The sequence below is a fragment of the Pteropus alecto genome, unplaced genomic scaffold, assembly GCF_000325575.1.
Source record: "Pteropus alecto unplaced genomic scaffold, ASM32557v1 scaffold155, whole genome shotgun sequence".
NCBI lineage: Eukaryota > Metazoa > Chordata > Mammalia > Chiroptera > Pteropodidae > Pteropus > Pteropus alecto.
Genome location: NW_006438113.1, coordinates 10,519,009 through 10,541,226, shown reverse-complemented (window position 1 = coordinate 10,541,226; position 22,218 = coordinate 10,519,009). Strand labels below are relative to the sequence as shown.

General features: G+C 34.2%; 1 protein-coding gene and 1 pseudogene across 3 annotated transcripts in view; both read left to right on the top strand.

The window, feature by feature from the left end:
* Window positions 1-22,218, top strand: part of ADK (adenosine kinase) — a 450,591-nt gene that overhangs the window by 59,264 nt on the left and 369,109 nt on the right. The gene's annotated exons all lie outside the window — the stretch shown is intronic.
* Window positions 15,607-15,725, top strand: LOC112482704 (annotated as a pseudogene).

The following is a 22,218-nucleotide window of genomic DNA, read 5'->3' as shown; positions in this document are numbered from 1 at the left end:
GCCTTATGTAGTAGGTACCCTGTGTGGCCCATTGGTGTAGTCTCCCTGATCACCTGCACCAGGTGCTGCAGGAGTGTCCCTTGTGTGGGGTGTGTGTGCCTTCCTGTTGTAGTTGAGCCTTGATTGCTGTTGGTATGTCAGTGGGTGGGATTGAGTCTCAGGCTGATTGCTTGTGAGGACCGCCATGCCCACAGTGTATGAGCTGCTGTGTGTGGGCTATTCCCATGCAGCAGGATTTGCCTCAGGGTGCTCATGTGCCTGTTGAGACCACCCGTTGGGTGTGCCACTTGTGGGGCTAATTTGGTGGTGTGCTGTTGAGTCCGATGTCAGTTTTTAGGTGTGTTGCTTCTGAAGTCCCTTGGGAGGGGCTCCCATGCAGGCCAAGGTCAGCTGCTGCCTGTGACTGGCCTGGGGCTACCTGGTAGGAGCTACAGAGCTATCTGCAGTTGGTCCCTGCCTGTACTGGACTTGGAGACATGTGAGAGAGGCCACATGGTGACTGGAGGCCTGCCGCCACCAGTACCAGGCCTGGGTCAGCTCAGCAAAAGGCCCAGGGCACTACAAGGCCTGAGGCTGCCTGCCTGCTGCCTGAAAGACTTAGCAGCTGAAAGAGCCTTGGGTGGTATACAAGTTGGATGAGGTGGGGTTCCAGGGAGTCATCAGGATGGTGCAAATTGTATTCCCCATGTTAGTGCAGATACAGATTTGGTGCCAGTACTGAGCCTATGGCCACTTGCATTAGTTTCATATCATACCAAGGTCAGCTGCTGCCTACCTCGGACCCACAGACCCCTGAGATTTGTTCAAGAGATACTGCAGCTTCAGTTGGGGCTAGTGGCCCACCACCAAAAGTGTCTCCTGAGGTGCATGAGCTGAGGTCTATTGATTGCTGCTGAAGGAGCCTCCTGCCACTGGCAATTTGCAAGTTGGATAGGGCAGGGTCTCACAGAGTCACTGGGTGGAGGGAGTGGAGCTCACCAGGCTGCTGCAGATTCAAATTTGGTCGTGTGGGAGGATGGCTTAAAACAAGTAAGGTGGCACCCACCTGCAGGCCTCACAGGAGGAAGAGTCAATACAGGGATAATGGTGGCTATTTCTCCAGCACTCTCCCTAAAGCCACACAACTTATCTTTCCCTGGCTGGTTGGTATCTCCACTGATTTTTATGGCCTGATTTTATGTGGATTCCTTTCCCTGGCACTGGAAACCTGGGCTGAGGAGCTGTAGTGTGGGGCTTAGGCCCCTCACTCCTTCAGGGGGACCTCTGAAGATGAGATATCCCTCCAGGTGCTCAACCACGACACTTGGGAGTTGGACTCGCCTATTTTGTGTCTTCGCCTCTTCTACTAGTCTCGATGTGGACTTTTCTTTATATCTTTAGTTATAGGAGTTCTGTTCAGCTAATCCTCAGATGGTTCTCCAGGTTAATTTTTCTATAGTTTAGTTGTCATTTTAATGTGGTCATGGGAGGAGGCAATCACAGCATTTACCTACTTCACCATCTTAGGGTTCTCACTTTAATTATTATTTTAGAGTGTAGTCTTTTTGCTTATAAAAACAAGTTTGTAAAACAGTATGCCATGTTATACATCTTGTGTTTACTGCATCTCTTGATTGTATACTTTTCTCTTGTGCTTGATTTAATCTCATAATGTTTTGTTCATCATGGACCCTAAGTGTACAAAATCCACTACTAATGTTGCCAGTAAGAGGCCATATTGAATGATTGACTTGGAAACAAAATTAACAGTGATTAAGGACTACAAAGGTGGAAAATCAGTGATGGTTATTGCTCGCCAGTCAAGCATGTCCCATTTCACCATAACTTTGATCTTGAAGAACAAGAACATAGTGACGGAAGCTGTGAAAGTTCTGCTTTATTGAAGCCAGTGAAACTAACAAAAATTCTAGAAGGGCTTATATCAGACATGGAGAAATTTCTAATGATCTGGATTGAAGACTGAACAAAGAAGCTTATTCCTTTCAGCACCATGACAGTCACAGACAAAGCAAAAAGTTTGTTTGCAACATTGAAAAAAAGTCTGGACCTGATCATGATGTTGAATTTACTGTTAGTTCTGAGTGGTTTAAACAGTTCAAGAGTTGCTCTTTATTACATCATGTGGAGGCGAGTGGTGAGACTGCATGTGCTGATGTGAAGGCCACCTAAGAAGTTTGGAAACTCTAGGTAAGCTGATTGTGAAGGAAAATTACTTGCCAGAGCAAATATTCAATGTAGATGAGAACTCCCTACTCTGGAAATAGATGCCTGAAAGGACTTTCATCCATAGGAGGACAACTTAATGACAGGTTTCAAGGCTTTTAAGGACAAATTACAGTCTTACTTGGGGGCAGTGTTCCAGGCTGCAAATTGAAACCCTTTGTAATCTGGCACAGTGAGAACCCTAGGGCCTTTAAGCATATCAATAAGCACACACTGCCAATGTAATACAGGGGCAATAAGAAGTCAAGAATGACCCAGTTCCTCTTCCAAAAAGCCTTTTTGAATTGCTGTGCTATTGAAATGGAGAAGTACTGGTTGGTTAATAAGATACCTTTAAAATTTTTTCTTACTGTTGATAATACTTCCAGACATCTTTTTATTGGTGATCTTCATCCCAATATCAAAATGTTGTTTCTCTTTCCAAATACCACCTCCTTGATTCAACAAATGGATCATGGAGTTATAACTGCTTTTCAGGTCTACTACCTGAGGAGGACCTTTGCCCAGGCTGTCGTTGCAACTGCAGAAGACACTGAATGCATTTCTGGAAGGATTACATCTGTGACTGTATCCAGAACCTTGCTTGGGCTTGGGATGATGTCGCTAAGGACTGGACGAATAGCATCTGGAAGAAGACACTCAAGAATTTTGTCCTTGATTTCAAAGGATTTGCCAAGGATGAGAGGTTGCAAATCAACAAGTCTTTGGTTGAGATGGCAAACAGCTTTAACCTGTGTGTGGATGAAGATGACATTGAGGAGCTCCTAGAGGTAGTTCCTGTGGAACTGACTAATGAGGAGTCATTAGAACTGGAACGGGAACTCATAGCCGAAGAGGCAAAAGAAAAGGAAACTTCAGGAGAAGTAGAAGAATCCCCAAGAAAACTCACATTGAAGGATTTAACAAGTTTTTTCAAATCTCAAAAGCTCCTTAAAAGGTTTGAGATATGAACTCCAATACTGAAAGATTTCCATTAATAGAGAAATATTCATGATGCATTATCTGCTTACAAGCAAATCTATGATGAAAAGAGAAACAAGTCAAACAAACCACCATGGACATACTTCTGCAAATAATGACACCTCTTTAAGAAGAGCCTCAGGTAGGTCCTTCAGGAGGTATTTCAGAAGAAAGCATTGTTATCATAGAGATGACAGCTTCATGTGTTATTGCCCCTGAAGACCTTTCAGTTGGACAAGGAGACAGTGATATCAGTGATCCTGACCCTGTGTAGGCCTAGGCTGATGTGTGTGTCTGTGTCTTAGTTTTTAACATAAAAGTTTAAAACATAAAAGAAAAAACAAAAAAACAAACCCAAAATTTTAACGATAGAAAAAGGCTTGTAGAATAAGGATATAAATATTTTTGTACAGCTGTACATTGTATTTTTGTTTTAAGCTAAGTGTTGTTACAAAAGAGTTGAAAAGATGAAAAATTAATTTTATAAAGTAAAAAAGTTGCAGTAAGCTAAGGTTAATTTATTATTGAAGAGAGAAAAATATGTTTTTTTTAATAAATCTGGTGTAACCTTAGTATACAGTGTTTATAAAGTCCACAGTAGTATACAGTAATGCCCTAGACCTTCTCATTCACTAACCACTCACTGATTGACTCACCCAGAGCAACTTTTAGTCCTTCAGGCTCCATTCATGGTAAGTGCCCTATACAGACAGGTATCTCATTTTTAAAAATCTTTTATATCATATTTTTACTGTATCTTTTCTAGGTTTAGATATGTTTAGATATACAAATATGTACCATTACATTAACCATTGCCTACAGTATTTGGTACAGTAACATGCTGTATAGGCTTGTAGACTGGGAGCAGTAGGCTATATCATATAGCCTAGGTGTGTAGTAGGCTGTACCATCTAGGTTTGTGTAAGTGCACTCTGTGATGTTTGGACAATGATGAAATCACCCATTGACACGTTTCTCAGAACTTATCTCCATTGTTAAGCTACATACACATGACTATATAGTTTATTTATTGTTTGTTTTTGTTTAAAATCTTAGTAGTTTGGGGAATTTTATTTCAGACTATTATAAATTATTAGTCAGTAACTTCTTGTTTGGAATTATTTTACTGAGTCACTCAATAAAGATGGTTAGATCTTCTCCATAAAGTGAAGAATATATCTCCTATGCAAAGAGGTATAGGTTAGTCATGGATGAAAGTGATGACTATGGGTCCAATCAACCTTGAAGAAAGAATAAAAGCATTATATTCTTATATTCTAGGACTTATTATGTTTAAGGTTGTTTAATGTTAGTAAGTGGTTATATAATTAAAATATTCTAATTAATATATCTGTCAATTAGTTTGTAATAACTAAAACAAAAATTCAATTTGCTTTGTATATGAAGAACATTCTAAGTTCTGCCTTAATTTTTATAATATTTGTATATCTTTATGCTTTTCATTTCTCTGCAAAGCTCATTTTGTTAATATGTGAGACCTGGAAAATAATAGTATTAATGTAACAATTCCTTAAAGATTATAATACTATCTAATTTTACAATATTCCCAAGGAGTGAGTAATTTTAGCCTCTCTTCAAGACTATCATATTATTTTTAACTGTGATCATTTGCATCTTTCTTATTTGTTTCTCTTGTTTATTCTAATTATGTCCTCAGGCATTAACATAGTATAAATTCATTATTTTTTCTACTGGACTCCTCATCAGATATTTGAATGTGATTAAACATTTTTTTGGGATAGAAACTGTCCTTTGTATTCCTAGGACTTTTTGTTGACTGACTTGATTGAGAACGTATGTGTAATGTTTCAGTCTTCCATTAGTTTGTATAACTGAGGGAATTTTCTGTTTTTACTTTAGATTCGTGGTCTGTAAAGTGTATTCTAAAATTGTATGTATTTTTTTCATAATTCTTTTATCTGGGCCTTTGTAAAGTAAGTATTTTGAAAGTGTAATAATTTAGCCTTATAAGCCCATTGTTATTTGGAAAAATGAATATGCTATGATATGAAGCACTTTTATTGTTGTTTTCAGGTTTCAATAATGGAAAACTGTTAGGTAAAAGTATAGGTCTGTTACCTATCTTTATTGTGTCTGGAATGATTTATCGATACTGTAAAACAAAACTTATCAGTAAGACTGTAGGATTCTGTAGGATTCTGGGAATCGTCTCAGTGACTGTAACTGGTATTGTTGACAGCATTATTACTGTTATTAATTATTATCTTTTGAATGTCCACATTTGTAAGGCAGAGTAAATAAAGCCATTATTACATATTTAATTTCAGAAATGGCTTAGCATACAGTTTAATGTCAATCTATAGGAATTTTGTTTAAAACCTTTGTTTTTAATCTTAGAGTATTACGGTTCTAAGGCTCCCTGATTATGACTATTTTATGTGCAAAATTATTGGCGATAAAAATTGTGTTTTATCAACTTCAAATGAATGATTTCTTTTCTCGTCTACAAAGTTATTCATAAGGTATTATTTAATGCTTAATTTATGCCTTTCTTCTCTCATAACAGTAATGAAAATGTCCCTTAGGATCCTGAATATTCTCAGCTGTAGAAAACATTTAGTACCATTCCTTTAATTTTACTAATGAATAAGATGAAGCATAGAAATCATAATTGGTAAGGAAAAGACTATTACTCAAGTCTTCTTTTTAGTCCATTGTTCTTTTCATTTCACTAAATTTTGTTTATTTTCCCAATATATGCATTATGGAAGCATATTGAATTTTGAATTGATCTGCTTGTTTTCAAAGAAACGGGTTTGTTCTTTATTTTCCAACCATGGCTTTTTAGTTTGAATACAGGTTGAGAAAGCTTTTATGTTAGAAAAGTTATTAGATTGTTTTGTAATTCTCTGTATAGTTTTTGTTTGTCTCCTCTAGATTATGAGCTACCCAAAGGCAAAGCTATTTTTATCTTTGTATCATTAGGGCTTGGCACTATGCCAAGCATATTCTAGCAGCTCAATACATTTTAAATGAATAAATATTATGCTTAAAGTCTCCAACTTTGCTCATTCTTTTTTAATTCTTGCCCAGATTGTTATAGTAGCACCTCATATGTTTACCCTGCCTCCAATCTCACCCCCTCTCCTATCTATACTTCACATTCTTCTTTTAATGTTTATTATGTTTTTGTTTCTGTCCTACTGATTGTCTCCCTTTCTAAAACATCATTTGGTCCCATCACTTGATCATGTTGTTAAAACACTTTAATAGTTTTCCATTGCCTATGGATCTAAGGGGTTCAGAACAGGCCTCACCAAAATGTGCTACTTTGGCATGTGGAATATTTTGAGCTGAAGGTAATCAAGACCTTGTGGGCTCAAATAAAACTTTTACCTCTCTCTTAAAGAATTTAAATTGAGGGGCTTGCCCATCATAAGAGCTATCACCAGAAATAACTTTTTAAAACCTATCTATAGGACAGGGAAAACATTTAATTTCCGGACATCTGCCCTCTTGTCGTCCTGTGAATTATCCTTCTCCCTTCTGAAGCCTCAGGTGCCTTACCTCATTCTTATGCCATATAAACCTCATTTTACCAATCTATCTTTGAATCTCTCATGTATGTGGAGTTCTCATACATATGTGTATAATTAAATTTGGTTATTTTCTTTTGTTAATTAGCCTCCTGTAGATTTAATGATTAGATCAGCTGAAAGAACCTAGAAGGGTAGAGGAAAGTGACTTCTTCCACCACAGGATGAATTTCAGATTTATCATCAGCCTGAGTTGGAAGCATTTCGTGGTCTAAATATGGCCTTCCCTTTTAATCCCATCCCCTGTCAGTGGCCTTCTACCTTGAGCCCTAGTAAGACCTAATTGCTTATTCTTGTATGTGTCTTTTCATGTGGCTGCCCTACCCCTTCCCAATCTCATCTGCCTGATAACTTCAAAACTTAGCTGCTTCTTCCAGTAAGTTCCCCTATTCACCGCTCATAAATGTTTCTCTTGTTGTACTATAATTAGTTCTTCCATATTAGAACAAGCTTCTTGAGGCCTGTGACTATTTCATATCCAGTTCTTCTTGTGTATAGTACGTAGATCTGTTTATTAAATGCTGTTGAATCAAATTAAATGCCTGTGAATTAAGGAGTATTACTTAAATTGGAAGTTAAATTTTAAGAGAATGATGTTTTAGGAATTTTAGGAAAATGATGTTAGCTTTTAAAGCATAAATCAGAAATTTCGGAGTCTTTTGGCAGTTCTTCACATAAACTGATTTGCTTCTTATTTCTTTCTTCTCTTCTTCTTCCTCAGGCTTTGGTTTTAGATTTTCTTTTCAGGCTGTGGTTTTCAGGTTAAGCCATAAGCATTTCTGTTATTTTAAAGACTTCAACATAATATGGACATTTTTCACCAAATGTACTGTTGTTGGAAGTTTAATGTCACTTTAGGGCCAGGGCAGAGATGAACTTTGCTTTACATCTTTTGTGTTAAAGCAGAAGTTAATAATGGTCAGCATATTTTGCACATGTATGAACATTTCAAGTTATACAGTTCTTTTACATGAGAAGAAGTGCTGCATCTGTAAGGTGCTAGATAATGGGGAAAAGCGAGAGCTACATTGTAAGCTCCAGAGAGAATGGACTTATATCTTTGTATGTTTGTGTTTGCTTTCCGTTATATACATAGTGTAACATAGTGTGTGGTTAACCAGTAATTATGGGGAAAAATAGTATGTAATTATCATTTTAGATAAAAGGGCATATAAGAAATATGCTACCTTTTTCTTTGGTTTTAGTATTTTGATCCTGCTCTCTTTCTTCATTTCACCTTTGAGAGACTTATGAAATTTACCAAAATAAATAACCTTATTTTTGATTTTGTCTCCAGTTTGTTTATATTCTTTTTCATAATTTTACATGTTCATTTAGCTCATAAAATTATGGCTAAGTTATGTTTTGATCATTATCCAGCACACCATTAGTACTCAGAAAGCTTTTATTGTTAATAAACTTTGAGATCAGCCTTACTAATTTCAGTTGATTATTTAGACACACCTATTAAAGAAAAAACAGCCCCTAAATAAACAATAGACAACACTATCTTTTGTGAAGATTATGTTCATATCTTATCCTCTTTATTGAATTATATCAAAAATATGTTATTTTTGTATTAAAAATTGACATCTTTTTTAAGCTTAGACCACAAGTTGAGTTCTGAGGAGATTTTATCTTTAATGCCATTAAAAAAATGGTTAACTTCTCAGTAATTAAAAAACAATGCTGCAACTTTGGTTCAGTTTTTAAGTATACATATGCTTGCTAATCTAGCTGCTTTTCATTTATTAATTCATAGTACTTTATAATAACTTCCTATTATGCAATTTTAAAGAAGTACTAATACAGTAAATGTAGAATATTATTTTATAACTTAGGTGATATCCACCAGATGGTGCTATTTAACCTGTTTTGTCTGTGGAAATAAAGAGGATAAATGAATATAGAATTTTAAAAACGTGTATGGAAGATCTCCTAAAATTTTGGGGCATAGTGTTTTGGGAGTAGAGGAGTTCAGTGGAAAGAAGTATCCAAATGTAAACTTATATTCAATACTGTGTGTTTATCTTAATAAAGATAGTCTATCGTTAGAGTTAATAGCATGGCAGTGAATCTTTTATTTAGTCTAAAAATATTAGAGATTCTTTTTTTTCTTTATCTTTTTTCCAGGTTTATTGAAATATAATAGACTATTAGTTGCTCATATTTACATTGTACATTGTACAAATGTGTGTTTTTTTTTTCAGTTATGGTTGGCATACAATATTATATTAGTTTCAGTTGTATAGCATAGTGATTAGAGATCTGTATAACTCACAAAGTGATCACCCCACTAATTCTGGTACCCCTCTTCCCTCTTACATATTTATTATAACATTGTTAACTATTTTCCTTATGCTACACTTTAATCTCCATGTCTATTTTGTAACTACCCATTTGTACTTAATTCCCTAATCCCCATCATCACCCCCAACCCCCTCTCATCTAGTAGTCCTCAAAATATTCTATGTATCTATGAGTTTGTTTCTATTTTTGTTGTTTATTTTGTTCTTTAGATTCCACATGTACGTGAAATCATGTGGTATTTGTCTTTCTCTGACTTACTTCATTCAGTGCAATACACTCTAGGTCCATCAAAGCAATATTTTATTTCATCCTCTTCCTTTTAGTCTGTGTGTCTTTTAATCTGAAGTGAGTGTCTTGAAGGCAGCATATGTAGGGGTCTTGTTTGCTTATCCATTCAGCCACCCTATCTTTTGGTTAGAACACTGTATTTTTTTCCATTTGATGTACTTGTTGTTACGAATGTAGTTATTACCATTCTTTATTCCTGTTTTTGATACATGTTTTTTCTTTTTAAAGAAGTCCATCCATTTCCTGATAAATTCCCTTAGCTAATTTTTGTCTGGGAAGCTCTTTATCTGTTCTTCGACTCTAAATGATAGCTTTGCTGGATAAAATATTCTTGGTTGTAGATCTTGGATTTTCATCACTTTGAATATTTTGTGCCAAGCCCTTTTGTCCTGCATAGTTTCTTTTAAGAAATTGAAGTGTTCAGTTCCTTTACACGAGAAGAAGAAATGCTGCATCTGGAAGGTGCTAGATAATGAGGAAAAATGACAGCTACTTGTAAGCTCCAGAGAGCTTACATAAGGAACCTATGCGACACGACATTTAATCGTGTCTCATAGGTTCCTTAAATTATTACAGTCTTGGCATCTTTTTTTCTTGCCATTCTGATCGAGTGTCCTTGGCTTCCCTATCCTCTATATTGGTCGTTCGATCCTATTCTTCATCCACTCTATTGATTTCCTCTAATATACTCCTCATCTCAGATAATGTATTCTTCCTTTTTGACTGGTTCCCTTTTATAATTTCCATTTCCACTTTTATATTTTTTATCTCTTTGTTGATGTTCTCACCGAGTTCATCTACACTTCCTCTAAGTTCATTGAGCATCTTTATAACCAGTGTTTTGAACTCTGCATCTGTTAGATTGCTTGACTCCATTATTCCTGGATTTCTGTTCTGTTTTCTCATATGGTTTCTGCTTCTTTATCTTCCCATTTTGGCTGCCTTTCTGTGTCTGTTTCTGTGTACTAATCAAAGCTCCTAAGTCTCGACTTATTAGCATGACTTTGTGTAGTAGGTGTCCAGAGGCACAGTGCTGAGAGGGGTTCAGCTACAGGCCAAGTTTAGCCCGCCCCAGCTTTTGCCCCTCTGGGTCCAATTGGTAAGATTCAACAAGCAGTCCACTAATGATGTGCTTATAGTTGACTCAAGAAGCAATGCCAAAAACCTAGACCAGCTGCCACCACCGTGGGTCTTGGAGCTACTTAGCAAGATGCACTGGACTGGCCTAAGATAGAACTGAATGTGCCTTGGGTAGGGCTGTGATTTGGGGGAGGCAGAGTTTCAGGGAATCCTCTGGGCGGAGGACTTGTGCTATCCAGTTTGATGATGTCTCAGCTATGGCAGTGTTGAATCCACACACTGGGAGCAGGGAGGGCTCAACAGAGGAACAATGGACACCTTTAGCACTTCTGCTCAGGAGAAAGCCTTGCCTCTGGCCCTGGCTCCAACAACTCAGTATTCCCCTGTAAGTCCCTGGTACCCCCAGAGCAGCCGACCTGGTGCTGGTGCTCAGAGCAAGCGAGTCTGTCACCGTGAAAGTCCGGTCGTGGACATGGCCCCTTTAAGAGGAGTCTGCAGCTGCTGGCTGCAGCTGCTGTAGCCTTGTCCCACTCAGCCGCTCAGTACTGGGCAGCCTCATATCTTCACCCCATCTTGCTTCCTACTGTTGCAGGGTGATGTCTTATTTCTTACCCTAGTTGTTTTGCTTCTGTTTATCTAGACCCCAGGTGACTCTGCTTGCTCTTTGCTCCGTGTTTTCATTACAACTTTGATTTGGTCATAAGAGGGGATGAACAAAGCCTCTATCAGCTACATCATTTTGCCCGGGCTATAAATAGAGATTCTTTTCAAGGTTGATATAATACGAATCCTATTAAATATCTTAGCTCCATATGCATGAAAAATATAATTATTTTTAAAAGAAGATATGTTACCAAAAGTCATGTTTCAATTTTCTTTACATTTTAAAATAAATAATACTAATATTATAATCTGAGTTACAGTTATTTACAAATTAAGGGAAACATTTTGATTATTTTATGTGTTCTTTAATATTTCCCAATTAAGGAGAGAAAATTAGGCTTGAATTCATTATTTTTACTAAGGGAAAGATTGGTCTTCTAAATTTGTATATTAGGAAGAAAGCAACTATGTGGTGCACTATTCATTTACATGTCACAGTTGAATGACCATTATATTAATATGGATAAATAATGAAATATAGATACTTTTCAGTGAAGAATGGAAGCTTCAGTCAGTGTTTCTAAGGTTTTAAAGTACTTACTTTTTTTGATCGTATTATCACTCCAGCTGTGGTTGTGTCTAATCATAAGATTGATGCCTAGTGTTAAAATTACTTGCCAAAGTTATTGTTGATTGTGCCAATAACGATTTTATTGCTGTTTGTGAAATTAGAGATTAAACTTGCTTTTATTTCCTACAACTGAATTTTTCCTCTAGAAAGGTACATGTATTACTTTGAATTCAGTGAATGAAACATATCTCTATAGGCTAGTATATATAAAGATAGATTTTCTTGTGTTCCTAGACTTTGTGAATGAATAGTATAATCATAATTATATTAACATCATTCTCATGATACTGTTAAGATTATGAACCACCATAGTGCTTTATCTTAACTCATTTCAGAGCAGTTGTCTGTTTTTTTTTTAACTTTGTATTATAGTTTTAGAGTATACATCAGATCTCTCCTGCAAGACTGTAAAGTTTTTCCTGGTTGGTTTCCCTCATTCCACTTAGCATAGTACTTTACTTATAGTAGAAGAGCAATTTTGTCATGCCAAGTATTATTAGTAGTGTTAAAGTACAAAGGAAATTACTTAGATAGCTTTTCCTCCCTGTAGAAATTTCCATGGTAACAAAGAGTTATCTGTATTTTTTTTATCATATACTTTACTGAGATGGCTTTTTATAGTTTGTTTAAATAGGACCATCTCACTGAAATTTCTTCGAATCATAATAGTGACACATTCTGTATTGTTAGAGATAAGTGTTTAAATTTTTTAAAAAGTCAGAAATCTTGTCATCTGTCCAGTTTCATATGGCTCTTGAGAATTAAAGATGGTCTAGTCCAGCAGTTCTCAAAATGTAGTTCAGGGCCTCTTTCGTGTGTGGGGGTAACGGGGTGGGTTCATATGACCTTTTCAGGGGATCTGGGAGGTTAGAGCTATTTTCAAAATGATACCAAGACATTGTTTGCCCTTTTTATTCTCATTCTCTCATGAATCTAAATAGTTTCCAGAGGTTATATGACTTGTAATATTGTTGGGACTGTGTAAGCATAGGAGAATCTAGCTGTCTTCTAGTAAGTCAGGCATTAAGGAGATTTGCAAAAATTATAAAACAATGTTAGCTCTTATCGCTAATGTTTTTTAGTTTGGAAATAGTTATTTTTTATAAAGTGTTATTTATGTTGACATTTAATGGTTCTATGGTTTAAAAAAATAAAAATGCACATTTAAAAAATTTGTTTTAAGTTCTAATATGGTAACCAGAAATAGATATAAAAGCTTTTTGAAGTACTTAATATTTTTTTTAAAATGTAAAGAGTTCCTGAGATCAAAGCATTTGAGAACTTCTGATCCTAATTCTTTATCTTTATTTCACAGATGAGAGTACTCCGAGGCCCAGAGAAGTTAAGTGGTTTAGTCAAGTACACTCAGCCAGTTTTTGGCTGATACTTGTATCACTGACTTCTGACTGCTTTGATTTTACTAGTGTTTCGCTTTTTAGATATTCTGAAACTTAATACCAACTCCAAGCTCCTTAAGCTGTTTTCAGTTTGATATTTTAACTATATACTTATAACTAAGTATATGAATAAATTGAGACTATTGACTTAATTTCACCTACAAGAAAATGGTGTGTTTTTTAAAAAAAAAAAAACCCACATAAAATGTCTAGTATAACCTTGATATAAAGTATAAACTTTCTAGCAGGAAAAGGGAATTAATACATGAATAGTGTAGTCTTAGTGTCAAAAATGTAAAGTTGAGGCCAAAGAGGTAGCCTCATATTTTAAAGACTTATTTTTACTATCTTATTTACTTTTTCACCCCTAATCAACATTAAAACATTGGTTACGAGCTTCCCTGGACATTTATGGTAGTCCACTCAAAGAAGAACAAGGTGTCCTATTCTTAGATTTCTTAAATTAAAAGGATAATAACTCCATAGTACTCTTTTGGTGGATATGCATTATTTCTCGTGTTGAAACTCATGGTTGACAGAGTGGATTCTAAAACATTCCCTTATTATTATTATTTTTTAATTATTAAAGGAATTTAAAAATGTCATGAAGACAGATTGAAAACCAGATAGTTTTAACTTGAAGAAGGAGAATCAGGATATATATGATAGCCCTCTTCATTTGAAGGGTTTCCTTCATATGGAAAATCTAATTTTATTGAGTTATTTGTGAGACCTCAAGGATAGAAGAACCAGTACATAGATGAAACAGACTGAATAATTTTAGCTCAATAAAGGAAAACTTTCTAGTAGTAAAGAAATACAAGAATAGAATCAGATTGTTTTGGAAGTATGAGTTCTTTCTCAGGAGGTGTTCAAGTATAGACTGGATTACTTGGTAAGAATGTTGGTGAATAAATCAAGGAGATAGGGTTACTTGGGTTAGATGACCTTTAAGATTCTTTTATTATTATGTGTTTGGGTATAACTTGTTGAAAATAACTATTTTCATGATAAGAGTTTATTTTTCAAAGGCAATTGGTTTAGCAGATATATTTCACTTTTATATCAACTAGTCAATAAACCTGAAGACTTTATGGATCTGTGGACTCGCCATGAGGAGTATAATCGATTCTCCCAGGAGTGTGTGTTTTGTTTGTTCCTTTTCTTGCAAGAGATGATGGATTGGTAGCAGAACTTTGGAAGAGAAAGGTATAATAATCATTAGAAAGGAAGTTAAGAGCCATTTTGAAGATATTCATTGAATAGATGATGTTTTGGGGCATATTTTCTTATTTGCTTATGATCACAAATATTTTCTGCCTCTAGTTTCCACTGTTTTCCTGCCTACTTTTCCATATATTCTAACAGAGTACATTATTCTATAACTAATATTTGTGTGAAATTTTCCTCAGTTATTGGTGATTTCATAACTGGTAGGGTCCTTTGTAATATAATCACTAAAGTGATGACTGCATTAAACATACCATATTGTATAACTTATTAATGTTTACAGGGAGGAGGAGAGAAGGATCTAGCCTAATATCTTAAATTCTTTTTTTTCTTAGTATACAAGAGGGAAATACATGTTCTTATTATTACTAAAAGTAAATGGACTATAGCAAAATATTTGGCTTTATTTTCATTTGCTAGTGGGTGTTTGTATTTCTGTGCTTATGCATGTATCTTTGTATATCATTTATATTCTTAATACTTTCAAAAAAACTTGAGATCTTATCATGTCTTATTGTATACACACACACACACAGAGTTTTATTTGTTCATCAGACATTTATTGAAGGCCTGGCATAGGAGTTAAGTTAAATTACTACAGGTTCAGGTAGGGAATAAATGAGTGAAGCCCTGTAAAGTCTATTTTAGACATTGGAGGACAGAGTCAGACAGTAATTTTCCTTCACTCATAGTTTACAGTCTTAGGGTGAAGACAGATTTGATCGTTAAATTTCTTAAATAAGAAATAGGTATATCTAGCAAAATGTAAAAAAGCTTAGAACTTGGAGTTTTATGACTTGAGTTCTTATTCTGCCACTATTTATTCATTCAGTTAATGCTTATTAAATATTTATTATACATACCAGAAATGTAGAGATTCATATGATATAATCCTCCTGTGAAAAAATTCACTTTCTCCAATTATAGACAGACGAGCAATAGCTAGCTATCATACAGTGTGATAACTGCTGTGAGTCATGGAAGGAGAGTTAAGAGAAGCACCTGCATGTGTAGGTTGGAGCCAAATTGTGAGTGATTTTATATACTAAGCTAAAGTTGTTGGATTTTTTACATGAGAGATACGTGGGACCTGTGGAAGATTGTTAAGCAGGCAAACATGCTTAGTTTGCATTTTACAAAGATAATTGATAGAATACAGGATGAAGTGGAGAGAAGTTGAGGCTGGAGGCAGGTATATTAGTTTTAAAACTCTTCGTAATAGATATTAATGAGATAATGAGGATCTCTTATAGGGTAGCAGTAATGACTTTGGAACACATGGGCTGGATTCAAAATATAACTCAGAGTCTATGTCCATGCCACCCTGAATGTGCCTGATCTTATCTGATCTCGGAAGCTAAGCAGGGCTGGGCCTAGTTAGTACTTGGATGGGAGACTACCTAGGAATATCAGGTGCTGTAGGTGTTAAAAAACAAAACAAAACAAACAAACAAAATATATATATATATGTATATATGTGTGTGTGTGTGTGTGTATATATATATATATATATAAAATTCAGAGGTTGAATTGACAGGATTTAGTGACTGATCGATAAGAGAGGGCATCCAAAATCCAGGAAGATTTTCAAGTTTTGTCTTTGGAATCTGTATAGATACATGGTGATGCTATTAACTTTTGAAAGAAGCAACATAATTCGGGGGAAGTAATGAATTTCGTTCTGTGATGTTGAGTTTCGAGGAATAAATCTAAGGGAATACTGGAGATATTTAAGTTGTAAGTGGAGGAAATACCTGTTAAAGAGAAGAATTAGAAGAGATAGCTATTAGGTATGTCATGAAATCTCTTAAATTCTCAGCTTGTTATTTATAAAATATGGGAGGTGGAATCAGTTGTACTGGTTTGGAAATAAGCAATGTTTTAGTTATCACAAGTTCTAAATTAGTGGTACAAAAATTACAGTAATTATGTATATTATAGACTAATAATATTTGTTAACATTGAGTGAGTTAAACTTTATTGACTGCTTCCTATGAAGCTTAGCTAAAATACTAAGCATTTTACATTCATCATCTTATTTTATTCCCATAGCAGCATGAGTTAAATATTACTATTATCTGGATTTTCAGAAGAGAGGGTATATTGATCAAGATTTTACAGTAAATAAGCGGCAGGATGGGTATTTAAACCCAGGTCAGTCTGACTTTAAAACCCAGGTTATTAACCACTATGCTTTTTTGCCTGTCTTATAGAACATGAGAGCTGTAATGGATCTAAAGACATCATCTAACCTGGCCCTATAATCATAGCTAAGTTAATTTAATTAATGTCAAGATAAGCTATCCAGTTTACTTAATACAGAGTTTACCCAACAGGCATTCATAACTGCTGTCATCTTTGTGGGAAATCCTTATTTTGAGTGTGTGTGTAGGGGGGGCAGAGGGCGCGGCTACTCCTCTACCATGTGACTTGAGTAAATCCTGATTAGTCTAGGCCAATCATAGTTGTCCCACTTTTTTGTGCTAGTAATCAGTGAAGACATGGGCATGTGATTCATATCTGGCCAATGAGACATGAGGGGTGATTTCATGAGGACCTTCTAAGAAAGGGATTAATTTTTCTATTTCTGGATGTTATCCATCTTGATGGATGCTTTGAATTGTGGGAGCTATTTTGTAATCACATGAGGGCTAGTTGAATTTAAAATAAAACACTGTTTGGCAGAATAAAAAGACGGAGAGAACCTTTATCCTTAATGATCTTATTGAGCTGCTAAATTAGCCAATCTTAAAGCTAGCTACCCTGCCTCATGACTAAGTCTTACATGAAATTAGAGGAGATTTCCTAGGCTGTGTGAAAAAAGGAAATTTATTAGGCCATTTTAAATTGGACTTTTGATTTTTTCATATTTACCACCGAAAGAAAACTAACTGGGATCTAAAGTATTTATCCTCTATCTGAAGTACGAAGGAAAGCCATTGTTAGGCTTGCATTACTGTTAAGTTATAATTGAAACAGGAATAGTAGATATTCTTATCTATTCATAAATTCATTCCGATTCACTGTGTGCAAGAACAATGCAATAAATTTATGTGGTACACTATTGAACTTGTTGCTTTCCTATGTTTTTAATTAAATCAAGTTTGAAATTCTTGTTCATCCTAGTAGGTTGTTGTCAATAGTAATAGGCTCTTTCTGTTTAACAATAGAAATTTCTTTCTGGTCCTAATCTAAAATAATTTATTCTGTTTGGGCATCAAATTTAATGTAATCATTAATTCAAGACTTAAAAAAAATAGATCTTTTATATAAATGTTTTTCTTTAATGTTTCACATTTCAGACATTAATCATGAAATGTTTTTACACAGATAAATAAGAAGTTACAGTATATCTCATTTAGTTCAAAACTATTTCCATTAATCATGTTCTCTTAAGTAAGCTTGGGAACATATAGTAACTAGGGTGTTTACTTTTAAGTTTTATTTACTGTGACATTAATGTCTTTTGATATCCTTGGGTATGTCTGACATATTAAAATATACCATTACTTGTTACCTATAAATTTCACATTTATTTCTTAAAGAGTATTAGAAATAATCAAATATGCCTATTTTGTCCCCCAGTTTTTCAACAATATTTGCCAGATGAGATTTTTATTCATTTTAATTTATTCCTGCATGTCATACTGTCCCCTCTCCTTAATATTTTCTTTCTCAACAGCAGTAAATGTACTTTAATATTGTATTCTTTGTGGGTATGTTTAGTTCCAATCTCTGAACAAAATGTTTTAGAAAGTCGGCTATTCACTGAGCTTCCTTTCATTACATTAACAGCTTTTATTACATCTTACCCTTGGGAGTTGGTGGAATTTCTGTGCTAAAGCTTTATTATATGAAACAGTGATTCCAACCAACTCTTTGTTAGCAGCCTCCTAATTTTTAAGAATATTTCTACTCTTTTTCCACTCATATTTGCTGCTCCATCACTTATAATCCATGTAAATATTTTTTACTTTAATTTATATTGCTCAGTGATGCACTTTGTAATTCAATATATTTAAACCAGTTGTATGAGAGGTTAGAATTTCTACAATACAAAAATCTTACATTAAATGGTTTTCCCACATGTATCTGACATAAGTTGAAAGAATTCCTATCAAGTTGGGTCATGAAATTTGTGCCAGACTAAAACTGAGAAATAAACACTTTCTTGATATCCTGTAGTAGTACAGATTTTACGTAATATTATATCATTGCTGGAAGATACTGCATTTAATTTATCAGCACTTTCATTATTTAAAAAACTGTACTTTCAAAAAATTACATTCTCTGTTTCCACATTGCTAAAAGTAAAAATATGTTCATTGGCTATGTGAGTCATTTTCTTTAGCTATGAGTTAGGCAACTAAATGATAATAAGAATGACTAAGAATTGAGCTAACTTTGTCTTTTTTCTTTCTCTGAAAATATTTCAGGAATGTGGAACATGCTGTTTTTCCAAGTGTCTTTCCTTCTGAAGATTTTAATCTTTCATTTACAAAATATCACTATAAATAATACTTAGTTTATAATTTTTATTAATTTTTTTGCACAGTATTTTCAGTATTTACCCTTACAGATTCAACAACTGAATTCAAAGATACTTCTTTATTTTTTACTTCCTTATTTTTTCTTAAATCTGATTTAATGTCAGTTTGCTTTTGATTAATTAAAATGTTTAATGTTAAATTGTTTTGAACTTGCAAACTGTTACTCTATAATGCACTTCAAAAAAAGAATTTTTAAGGCAAAACACAGCTGACACTTTTATGCCCAATGGATAATAATTGTTCCAAATTTTTTATAACTACAATGAATTATTTTACTATAAAATTACACTATATAGTATCAGCCCTCCTATTATGGTGATGGTAAAAGTGAACTACCAAAAAATTAGATGAGACATCAGTGATCAAAATATGAACAGTATATTTTTATCTGATGTGTATATCGACAACATCTCTATTTACTTAATGCTACCCCTAGAACCTCTCGAGCTCCTGGAATTAAGTAAATCTTAGCTGAAATAGTCTGGGAAATGAAGGAAAGAAGAATGAACTGAATGTCATATAACTTTAGTTTTATCAGAATTGCCATTAACAAATTGACTCTAGCTTTTAGGTATTATAAAGAACTCATTGAGGAAACTTTTATTGAAATTATATCTTCATGAATTATCGGGAGAGTTATTCTTCATTTATCAAAGCATATTTTTTTCTTTTAACACCACTCATTTAGCACTATGGAATGTTATTTATTTTTCTAGACATTTATTTATTTATTAGCCACTAAATGTCAGGTGCTAGGGATTCAGAGGTGAATAAGACAGTGTCTCCTTTTGAGGAGCTCATAATCTAGTCGGTGAAAGAACAGTTAGCGGATCTGTGGAATCAGTATTGAGGGAGTACAGAATTCTTTGGGGGTTGTGGTGATCAGAGTGAAAAAAAAAACTGCATAGTGGAGATGAGTATAAACTGAAGTTGAAGGAAGAGCAGGATTTCATCAAGTGGAGGTGGCAGAGAAAGCACTGTGGTAGAGACAGCATGTTAAAAAGCATGGAAGCCTGGGTGCAACGTATTTATTAGTTTTGTCTCCCTGGAGCATTTTGTAAGTTGTATTGAGTATTCTCAGATGACAGAAAAGCAGGCAAGGGATCATTTTATGGAAGGTAATGATAAGAAAATTAGAAGGTTTTAAGCATGATTGTTCAAATTTACAGTTTTGAAAGGGTACTTGATATTATCCTGGTTATACTTTTGGCAGGATTGTCAAGAACTGATTGTTTTGATTGATAGTTAATTAATACAAAAAAAGGAATTTCGAATGCTGTTTGTCTTCAAAGACCTTCATGAACATTATCTAACCTATCTTTGTAACCTATTTAGTGAAGTAGATGTCTTTGAGGAAAAAAATTATTTTTGAAATTTTAAAGATTTAAACTTTGCAAGGTTTAACTTTTTCAGATAATTGAGCTAATGAATTTTGAGCAGAAATGAAATGTGTTTTTCTGGGCGGGAGCATTTAATTACCCAGTGTAAGACTGTCCAGAGCTCTCTTTTTCCATCTGCTATGATGACTGGCAGAGTTTGAGATGGTGATTGCTCCATCATCTTGGGTACTGAAATGAAGAGACATGGAGTAGAGCCTGTGTAGATAACTCATGAACATCTAGTGTAAGCCTAGAACAAGACCTTATTGTTTTAAGCCACTGAAATTTTGCAGTTTCACCTGAACCTTACCTGAACTGTCTTCATTGATGTAATCTGCATATTAAAAGTTTTAGCTTAGAAATAAAATTATTTTAGAAGGAATCATTGTAGAAGTATAAAAATTTATTCAAAACATTTATCTATCTGATTTAGTGATAGTGAAGTCACAATTATTCATGTACATAGTGATGTAAAAGTTTTCATACTATATGTACATTATGAGTTATTGCAAGTATCTATAAGTAAGTCATTTTGAAAGATTTAAATTACCTTATCTTTACTTTGTTAACATAAATACAGCAAGCATGATATAAATTACAAACTGGATAAAAACTGAAGACAACTGTATTTTATAGGTCGCTGAATTTAATCTTACACTTGATATTATTTTACATTAAGTATTTACATAATAAAGAACCTAAGCGGCTCATTTATACTTTCATATTTAAAGTTCCAAAATAATCTACATGTACATTTTAAAATAAGAAATGTAGTGACATTAAACTTATTTGAAAATATGAGTTACTAAAGCTATTTGTAATTTATTGATATCAGTTAATCATTTTGGGTAATCATCATTATCCAATATCATTAGGATAATTATATCGATATAGGTACCTTTCTATAAGACATTCTTATGGTAGTTTATCATTATAAGTAATTATGAATGAGTAAAAATTATGCTACAAGTATACAAACCAATATATGCTTAAGATTGTTATCGTTTACTGATAGTAAATTAGATTTCCATACTAAATGATTCCTGTTTATCTAGGCAATAAATTTAAACTAGAAAAAATGCAGTGTAACTTGTACTGTAAATAAACTATTAGCAATGAGCATCACAGTGAGAGCTGGTAGTATATGAATTATTCACTGCAAACTTATTTTCTCTGTCATTAGCATGTAAGATAATGAACCTAATTACCATGGCTTTAAACTCGGGGGAGTTAGCAATTTATGTGTGGAACTTTCTGGTCTGTAGTTACCACCCACAAGGGTATTGAGAGAACTAAAGACATTACTTCTCTGTTTTGTTGCTGAGATACTCTTTTTTTTTTAACTTGCTTCTTTGTTGGTAAATTAATTTTTGTTTATTTTTAGAGGAAGACTATGGGATTTTCCTTTGAATACTTTTTAAAGGGCTTATGAGAAATATTTAGTATTTTAATGAGTTCTTTTTAGTGTATTTTAGTGTTGTAGATAGACAAAATATTATAGTTATTTATTTTTTTTTAAATTAAGTTCTTGGGGTAACATTTGTTAATACAATTATGTAATTTTCAGGTGTACATTATAATTTGACATCTGTATATTCTATTGTGTGTTTACCACCCAAAGTCCAGTTTCCTTCAGCTACCATATATTTGATCCTCTTTACCTACTTCACCCTCCCCCTATTTCCCTATATTTGACCCCCTTTATCCCATCTACCTACCCCCTCCTTCCCCACCCCTTATCCTCTGGTAATCACTAGTCTATAGTCCATGTCCATAAGTCTCTGATTATTTGTCCTGTTCCTTTGTTGCTTTGAGGTTTATATCCCACATATAAGTGATATCATGTGATTTTCAGCTTTTTTCTGTCTGGCTTATTTCGCTTAGCATGATTATCTCAAAATCCATCCATGTTGTCGCAAATGGCAGTATTTCATCTCTTATGTCTGAGTAATATTCCATTGTATATATGTACCACAGCTTCTTTAACCA